The sequence below is a fragment of the Epinephelus moara genome, chromosome 20, assembly GCF_006386435.1.
Source record: "Epinephelus moara isolate mb chromosome 20, YSFRI_EMoa_1.0, whole genome shotgun sequence".
Classification (NCBI taxonomy): Eukaryota; Metazoa; Chordata; class Actinopteri; order Perciformes; family Serranidae; genus Epinephelus; species Epinephelus moara.
Genome location: NC_065525.1, coordinates 33,132,656 through 33,142,694, shown reverse-complemented (window position 1 = coordinate 33,142,694; position 10,039 = coordinate 33,132,656).

Here is a 10,039-nt window from a genome sequence, read left to right as displayed (position 1 = left end):
TAAAGCCCAACATAACCCAGTCTCACTCCCAACTCGTCAAATACTGTACTGACACTTAGTCAGTGGCCCTCAGCATCAGATACTGACACAGGCACCATTTAGTGGTAGCATGAGACGCATTTTCGATGCACTGAGGAACTACCAGTATAGAGTGAGAAACTCCACATAGGGTGGGTTGGTCAAACAAACTCTAGACTTTCATCTGGAAGCCTGCTGTTCATGTCCCGTGTGAAACCAAAGTCAATCGAGAAATTTTAATCACTACATTTTGTGCTAGTATGTGTAGCATGTAACGCTAGTGACATATGTCACATGACATTACATTATGTTAGTAACAAACATATTTATTTTAAGCAAGCGGCAACCTCTGGGGCTGAAAAATGACGCCATTGCAGAACTACCAAAAACTGCAGTACTTTGAACAGCCTCTTGAGGCTGACTCTAGAGGCCAAATGTCCATCTTTACAGCAGAAATAAACATGTTTACAGCCTGGTACAGAAAGACATTTTGATCTTGATAGCTAATTTCTTTGTTTATGACAACTGTACGGGGGGGAATTTTATAGAACTCACCCATTTACGTTTCATTAAGTCTTAAAGTTATGCATAATTAAATGCGGGGACACCTTGGGTGACAAGTGTTTGGTCTGTGGGTCCGATCCACCTCTCGCAGCTCCACAGCTCCATCTTTTCGTCCAAATATGGTCACTGCGTGCTCCCAAAACCAAAGTGGCGACAACCAAATTGCTAAACTCGGGTTTTAAAACAGTAGTCCACAAACCAATAGGTGACGTCACGGTGACTACGTCCATTATTTTATGCGTCTACTATTTAAACCTGAACCACTCAGGTTGTTCTCACAAACTGTTTGTATGTTTTCCTACGAAAAGTAATGCACCCAAATTCATAAATACATGTATTTTTGAAAGGCTGCAATCAGGTGACCAATGCCTAGTGATGGGAGTAAACAAGGAAGCAGCCCTGAGCGGTCGTATAAGTAGGCAGGATGAGGTGGTGGATGAGTCACAAAAACCTGGACTTTTACCTGTGACTTTCCCCCGGAGCCACGTTTTCGGGACGGTGTGGACTTTGAGTGAACTTTGAATCATTTTAAGGTATGTACTCACCATGTTTCTATTCCTAAACCTATTCCTATCCCTAGAACAGTTCGTATGATATCCTATGAATTAGCACCCTACGAATTAAGTTACATGCTTATCAAACAGTTACGTATTTAATGTAAAGTTATGGAGGTTAGGTTTAGGAATAGAAACATGGTGAGGATGTACCTTAAAATGACTCAATGTTCACTCAAAGTCCAAACACGTGACTCCAGGAGAAAGTCACGGGTAAAAGTCTGTGTTTATGTGACTACGATTGAAGAATGTAACTTCATTCATAGGGTGCTAATTCATAGGATATCATATGAACTGTTCTATGAGAATGCATTGAACCATGTGCTTTTGTTACCTAAACGTAAGGAAGTTAACCTAAAAATGAAGTTTTCTACCTACGTTCTAAGTTTATTTGGAAAAGAGACTGTACACATTTAACAAGTGGAAACTGTACACCCTCCTGGAATTTATTTTTAGAAAGACAATGCATGATATTACCCTAAATTGACACGCCATCCCTGAGAATCCAAAACTGACGCAGCAGGGGTACTTAGAGTGTCGTATTCTGATGTGTGGGGCTTCTAACAGGTCGTCGGTATTTGACGAGTTGGGAGAGAGAATGTGTTGCCCCATACTGTCTTACACACTGAGAACAAAATGGAAGGTGGAATGTAATGGAGGGCATCGTTATGACCCACCTACACACACCTACAATGCTTGTCTCCCTCTATAGCACAAAAACCAAATGCAAATAAATCAAACAACCTCGACCATTAACACACACGAACAATTAATGCTCAAAGGTGACATTAACTTCAATCCAGTTATAGAGACTAGTCTAACATGAGTTAGACACAATTTTGAAGATGAGTGTGGGCAAATCCCTCGCTAAGAAAAAAAAGTCATGAAAAAAAACAAAACAAAATGAGGTAAAATGGTCCATGATTGTCATTTGTATGTATATTTTAAATTGTCTATTGGTGACATTGGTCACTTTATTCCAGATGATACATTTAAGGAATAAGTCAACCATGTGAATTCTGGCTGCCTCCACATGTGGTCTTCAACAGACTACAGACTGACGTTACTGAGCAAAAACAAATAGCTGCAGCTCTCCATGGGATAATCTGCAAAGATACATGCATAAATAAATATTGTCTATTTTTGATGACAAGTTTTAATGCAGCACATGCTGTGTGTGAGCGTGTGTGTGTGTGTGTGTGTGTGTGTGTGTGTGTGTGTGTGTGTGTGTGTGTGTGTGTGTGTTGTGTCGATAGAATCCAGGTTTGCCTTTTTGTAGCCTACGTCTTCAAAGCCCCTTGGTCTCAGTTTTTACCATGACGTCATCTCCCCAAATATAGCTTTGCACTGGTAGCTCGTTTTTAGGAAAACAAGATTGTCAGTGGATATTTAGGAACATGCCGTGATTTATCATACACAGGTGGGGTGACGTCAGGACAGGAGTGCTCTCTTTACAGACTTCATGATACATATAATGGTATTAAAAAAAGTCCCATCATATTGTAATTGACAGTAATTATATGACAGTATATTTAGAGCTGTAGATCACGTCATGAGTGATTACGGATACTTATGATTAGATTATGGGGAAATCCTCCAGCACAGTGTTACTGTATTTTGACCTGGAATCAGTCTGTTAGCAACATTTAAAATGTCCAAGTTCAAACAGCCAAACTAAGTATATTTTTCCACAACACTATGTGATGATTTGATGACTGTTAAATGATGCCACGGTTTTACCCTGACATCAGTAGCTTGAATGGTAACATAGAAAATACACACCAAACTATTCCTACTCTTTGATGATATACCATTTTGCATCCTTACTTGAATCATTGTGATTTTGTGTCACACGCGGTGTCACACACCACGTCACATCACGTTTGAAGACATGCAATTAAGTGATACAAGTACAATCACCACAGCTGTATACAACACCACACTAGAAGCAAATAATTTCTATAACATACCAAACAGCTCACGGCCCAAATTATGTTAGTGTTTTAAAAAATTACAAAGCACACACGAGCTGGTTTTCACAAGAGAATTGTTTTTTACAGAAAGAAAATTTTCCTTATTCATATAATTGGTGCAAATGTGAGAACTGTGAGGACTCAGTCTGGTCAGTTTTTTTGTACAGTTAAAGGGTTAGTTTACCCAAATTTCAAACATTTTTTCTGCCACCACCCGACCCCTGCTGTAAAATTACATTTACAAATTTATCAGCAACATATCTTACTAGAGTCAGTGTCCATGTTACTCTGGATAATAAACAGACCTCGTTGTCTGTAAACAGTTTTTATTTTATTGTCCCAAAGACAACTGCTGACAGTGTGTATAGTGGATTATCTTGATAAGTGAGGACACTGGAAATATATTTTTTCAACACTGTGAGCAACACAAACACAATGCCATTTACCTCAATTGTTTTGGGTTGGAGGCGAGCAATAGCAGAGATTTGTATCTCAAAACCTGGTCGATAAAAACTAAATATTGGCATGGCTACAGAGGGAGTGGAAATCACCAGAGGCCCAACGATAAACGTCACGATATTATCGCGATACTTACGTCACGATACAATATTATTGTGATTTTAAATGTGTTGCGATATGCTTGCGATAACATATATTGCAATATATTGAGATTTATTACCATTTTTGAACTGAAAATTATGTCTTTGTCAGCATTTGCTTTATCTGATACAATTTTCACTCTGTTCGTCTCACTTCATCTATTTTTATTGCAACAAAATGTATCGAGTGGACTGAAAAAGCAGCTGATTTCATTGAATTCATTCATTCAATTTGTATTTCTAATATTAATAATTTACTTAACAAAAAACTGATACTTGGCATCCATGTATCAATACGATATAGCTCGGCAAAAATATTGCAACACCATGCTGTATCAGTTCCCCCCACCCCTATGCTACAGCACATACCATTGGGGTACATGAGAAAATACATTTTTGGTAATTTGGTGGATGTTACCCTTTAAATCAATCTAAGACAACCTGATTTAACCCAAAATAATTTACCCTGACGTAAGCCATGATCATTTTGAACACAGAGAAATGACCCAAACCCGCTGCTGCTGCTGTTATGGTTGCAGTTTTATACTTACAGCAGGATATGTATTCAAAATACAAATCTGTAGTACTTAACAAAAAGCAATGCTTTACTAACCTACTTCAAAAATACCACTACTGCAAATATATAGGATTCTAGGTGGTGTTTTAAGTCACACACTCATACACACATGCTAAAACATCTATAGCATCCATTTTGTTGCTTCTGTTGCAAGAGAATATGGTTGTCAAACCTACTGTGATGAGCACTTCCTGTCTTAGAAGCACGGGCTTATGAGGAGCACCTGAAGGCACCATCTAATGGGGACGCAAAATAGCTGCCATGACATGTATCCAAAAGTATCCAAAGACAGCAGGTAGGGGCGAGCTCACTGACCTTCCCAATTAACACAACTTATACACATCAGCAAAATCATATTTGCCATAAATGTCTCACTCAGTCTCACTCTTTCATAAACCTACAGTAAAAATTGATCATTACTGCAATAATAAAAACCTACTGCACAGAAACAGAGATGGACGTTGTGTTTTGTTATAATACAGACATTTTGGCCTCAACTGCTGCACCAGGTCACGACGCGCTTCCCCTCTGCTCGTGCTGATAACTACAGCGTTATTACAAGGGCAAGTAAATCTAAGGTGACGTCGAGGTGTTGCCTGAACTGTCGACGATATGATGACTCACACTGGGAGGTGACATAGCAGGTATTTGGGAGGAGACTTCACTGCTGCTGGTGCCAAAAAAACACAAAGAAAGTAGACACAGTGGATGTTACACTCAGACACAGCCTACACGCACGCTCACACCTGCTCAAACAGCATCAATTCATATTTATAATCACTGGGTAACTTTGGCCATCGCATAGTTACATCCAACACTGACGCTAAATACAGAAATACAGCTGCAGTGTGAACGGTGCACCAACAACACAAGTATCTCCCAAGTTAAACCAGATTTTAGACCTCATAGGCGTGTACACGGGTTTCTCCCACACTATCCAAAATTATAATATCATATATCTACTCATATGATCCGTGAGAAAGTTATGTTTGAGATGCAGGACAACAGCAAAGCACGATTCCGGATGACAAAACGTGCAAAATGTCACCGAGGTCATCTCATATTACACAGCACTATCTAAAATCCTGATTAGGAATAATATACTGACATGACAAGACCTGCGTAATACCAGGCAAACTATCAAGTCACTAACGCACACTCCAAGACCCTCCTATGGATATATCAGGAACATTACAAGGCTTTTATTATTCAGGTATAAAATTCACAGACTGCTACTTTTACGCATCATTTTCAGACGTGTTTGACGACACACTGAGAGTCTCAAACCATCATGAGAACAAAATTACTCCACGTCTCAGACCGTAACTCAACATATAGGCGACACAGCACTTCTTGGCATGTATAATTTAAAGGCCTACAATGAATTGAAATAAGAGAAGGAAAAAGAAGAGAAGGGAATCCAGCAGCAGAAGCCCCTGCGCAGACACAACTCCTGCGCTCAAGCACCGAGCAGTCATAACGAGCCTCACGCAAAATGCAATTTAAAGGGTGATTTGGGTTTGACGTCATCCTCATCCTCTAACACATCTCAGGCCGTGCAATTACCTTTCTCGAATGTGGAAGAGGGGGAGGACAAGGAGGAGGAAGGTCGGTCGGTGTCTCTCCTCTCTTTCTCTCCCTCTCTGCGCGCTCATCGGTGAAAACATCCAAAACGCGGGTCCCCTTTTTTGTTTCCTCCTCCTGCGCACAGCTGGAGGCTCCCACAGCAGCGGCAGGGTCCACCCGGGCACGCAAGCCACCTCATCTCCATCTTTTGCTCTTGTTGTCATTGTTCCCTCCTGCAAAACAGAGAGACAGACACGCACGGTGAGATTTCTGTAAAGTGAGTCTGCGGGTAGTGCGTGCGGGCCTACACGGGCAGAACACAGTTGTGGGGATGTGGGGAGAGGTGGGGAAACTTTATGACCTGCAGCCGGCTGATAGCAGATCGCACCACACAGCTACAAACATTAACTATTACAGCAAAGCCCCATTTTTACGCACCAGATTGATACAAATCCATACAGTAAAATCTAACACTCATGTCACCTTTAAGAGGTGCATGGGTAACTTTACCTTCAGTCACACCCTCACTCAGGCAACAAGACAACCAGCCTCACGCACACTGCACAAAACCGTGGCTTTTGTCACACGCACTAATAAGACGGAGGAAAAGAACCAATGCGGCTCCACAGGTCAGAGGTCACGGTGTTTCCTTTTATAGAAAATAACGTCAGCTGTCTGTTTTGTCGTTTCCAGTTGTGTTTCCGTCTTGTCTAACTTTATTAAGAGCATGCGCCCAGCTCGAACACGCGCTTCAGGTCATACCTGCAAGAAGGTGTATCTCGGTTGGCCGTAGAGCGACGGATGCGACTACATCCTCATTTCGCAGCCTCGCATGAGCCTCAGCATCTCAGTGCTTTGCTCATGGGCTGGGTCACACGCCCATTTAGGTAACTGCAAAGGATTTTTTTTAACAAGGTGTGATCATGATGCCTCCCGTCGTTAACTTTTTTCTACTTCTAGGTTTCCTTTTCTGGCAGCTCTACGTCATCGCCAAAAGCCACAGAGATCAGCCATCTAAATGGTTTAATTTTGATTTCAATTACGTCACTTTCTGCTCTCTGGCGTGCGCTTTTTTACGTCCTGGTAATATATTTTCTTGCCAAGCTGCAGGCCTGTAACTTGCAGGTCTTGCAGCGCAAAAGGGGCCTAATATATCATAGTGTACGTCACTTATGAGCAACCCTACACTCCCCCCATCCTCAGACTACACTGAACTACTATTTGTGTCTATATTGGAAACATATTTTAGCATGAATCATGATTATTGACACTAGTGCTCCCCTCAACTGAGACGGGACAGCAGAGAGCAAACTGAGCTCAAAGTTGCATGTGCTTTTCTTCTCGGGTCTAAACTGAATTGCATCTTGTTTTGCTCTTTTTACTCTGTCTTTTGAGAGAGGGAATACTCATCTCTGGCTTTTATTTTCATAGCTGTGATCACTTGGTGTGCACATATCAACTCATAATTCAGCCAGCACTGGAAGCCAGAGTTTTCCGATGTGCTGCAGAACTTTGTGAGCATAAATATCGAGTCGTTAAGCTTGCAGAAAAATTCAGCTTGTTTTTGTTTTGGATCTGGTGGGTCAGGCTGGAAAGGGATGTGGTCGTGTCCGGTTTGTCTGTGTGCTATTTGTAGGGGGAACGTTGACAGGGAACAGTGGTGGGCGATGCTTGAGGTGGATTAACTACTTTTCACAAAACTGGAAGGGAGACACGTGTGCGTTTCAACAATGTGTGTGTGCGTGTGTGTGTTAGAGGGGAGGCTGCGTGGATATTCGCACGGAGGCTACACACACACGCACACACACAGATAGAGAGAGTGAGAGTCGTTACACGGTCAGTCTATGAGGCAGCGATTGCAGATGTTCCTTATTCCTCTCCATCTGCCAATCTGGGCTTCTCCCTATGTTAGGATGGCCTTGTTGGGGAATCCCTTGCATATTTGCTTACAGGTGTGTGCGCGTGTGTGTGTGTGAGTGAGAGAATGAGAGTGTGTGTGTGTGTGTGTGTGTGTGTGTGTGTGTGTGTGTGTGTGTGTGTGTGTGTGTGTGTGTGCGTGCGTGCGTGCGTGTGCATGTTTCCCACATTATTTTATGGGAGGGGGTTTGGGGTTCAGTGACGTCCCATGAAAGTGGCACTCCACCCTCCACAAGAGACACACACACACACACGCACTCACACACACCCTCCACTGTTTTGCCCACGTGCAACTTGTTCATTGCAAGGGTCTCCCCGTGTTTACACTCTGCTCTGCTGGGGGCCACTGTCACTTGTTCAGTGTGGGACTGGGGGGGTGTTTGGGGGTGTGTGTTTGGCTGAAATGACTAAATCTTGCATGGGTCAAAGTTTTGGGTCCGACGAAATGTTTGTTGACATGAGCACCAGGATATTTTTTTTGTTCTGGACCTTGATGCACGCAAGAGTTGGAGCAAAACTTGGGTGCGACGTGGCTGCAGAGCTTCGCCACAATTTCTAACAAAGAAGAAAACTGTTGACTAGGAGGGGGGAAAAAATGACACACGTATAAGGGGCTGAAAAGCAACCATGACAAAAACGCTACTGCTGTGGCAATGTGGGAAATAACAAGAGCAAATAAGGACAACAATAAAGCAAAAAGAAAATTCGAGCAGAAAAAAAGGAAACAAGCCCTTTAAAAAAAATTATAGGTTTTTAAAAATTCCACGAGTGGAGCCGTCTTCCGATGTCGATGTCTCGGCGCGGCGAATGCGCCCTCCGCAAATGCTTTTTGGGGTAAGGGCTTCCCAGATTAATAGTTATGAACAGCAAGCCCAGACCGCAAAAAGATTCGTGAAGGACATTATCTGCTGCTGCTGCCGTCCGACGGAGACTCCGTGACACCCGGGGAGTCTGCTCTCTTTTCGCTTCCGTGAATTTATCTCCCATCCCGGCTTGATTGTATCTCCAGCCATCGACAACCCGAGGCGAGTGTGTCCCTCCAACACACACACACACACACACACACACACACACACACACACACACACACACACACACGGATGGGGATAGGATGGATGGAGAGAAAGAGAGAAAAGAGAAAGAAAAAAAGGGGGGTCTCCGGATGTCAAGGCTGCTGCTGCAACTGAGAGCTGTCCAAGGTCCTTTCGCTTTGATTCCCCACTCCTTCTCCAGTTTGAATTCTCCTCTATCTCCCCTCTCCTCCCTCATCCATTCCTTTCTCCTCTCCCCATTCCTCTCTCTCTCTGTCTCTCCCTCACATTTCCCTCTCCTCTCCTTCTCTTTTCTTTTTTTTAATAATAATCATCCAAACGCTCGGATGTGCAAAGCCCGTGTGATCACTGGGAGCTGTGCATCGATGCGTTTTGTTGTCAGTGTGCTCGCTCTCTCTCTCTCTCTGTATTATATTCCCTGGTCCGTGGTTGTGTCTCCGTATAGTGAAGCGCTGGCTCTCTGCAGCCGCTCCAGAGCTCTGGGTGAGGAGAGAGCAAGGCTGTAAACTGCTGGCAATAAATAGAGAGCAGGGAGGGATCTTATTGGAGAAACCAAACCTCGTCATCAACCAATCGGTGTCTCGCTCATATAGGGACCCCCCTTTTTGAAAAAAATAGACAGGGCTAACCAAATTGTGATCTATACCAGAGAAAGTGTATACTTATATGCATTGATGTAGGGATATGAGCATTTGATGCGGCTATTTGTTAGTATGCATTTGCATTTTTTCTTTTTTTTCCTCTCTGTGTTTTTTTTGCAGGGCGTTTGGCGAGGCTGCGAAACTGACCGTCGCTCTTAAATGGCTTGTATCGTTATAAATAAATAAATAAAACTGAATTATAATAGCAATAATAATAAACAAGATTGCAAGGATGAGCTATTCTCATCTGATCACAAATAACGCCCCCCTTTTCCCTTTCTTACGCACGCTACAAGCGACATCACATGATTAGGAAAATGCAAAGATGCCGAGCAAATAAATATATAATAATAAAAAAATAACATGTCGACAAAAGTGTGGGAAGCTTCGCACAGCCCTCCACATCGCATCACAACATCAGCAAGAAGCATCTGAGGCGACTCATGGTCACCTATAGAGTTCACCGGAGGGTACCACTGCAAGAAACGACACGGGGGTCTCCGAACTGCAAATTCAGTCCGGAGCCGCGATGGTTCCGTCATTTACAGCGTTTTTTAAAGGTTGAAACCAAACAGAAT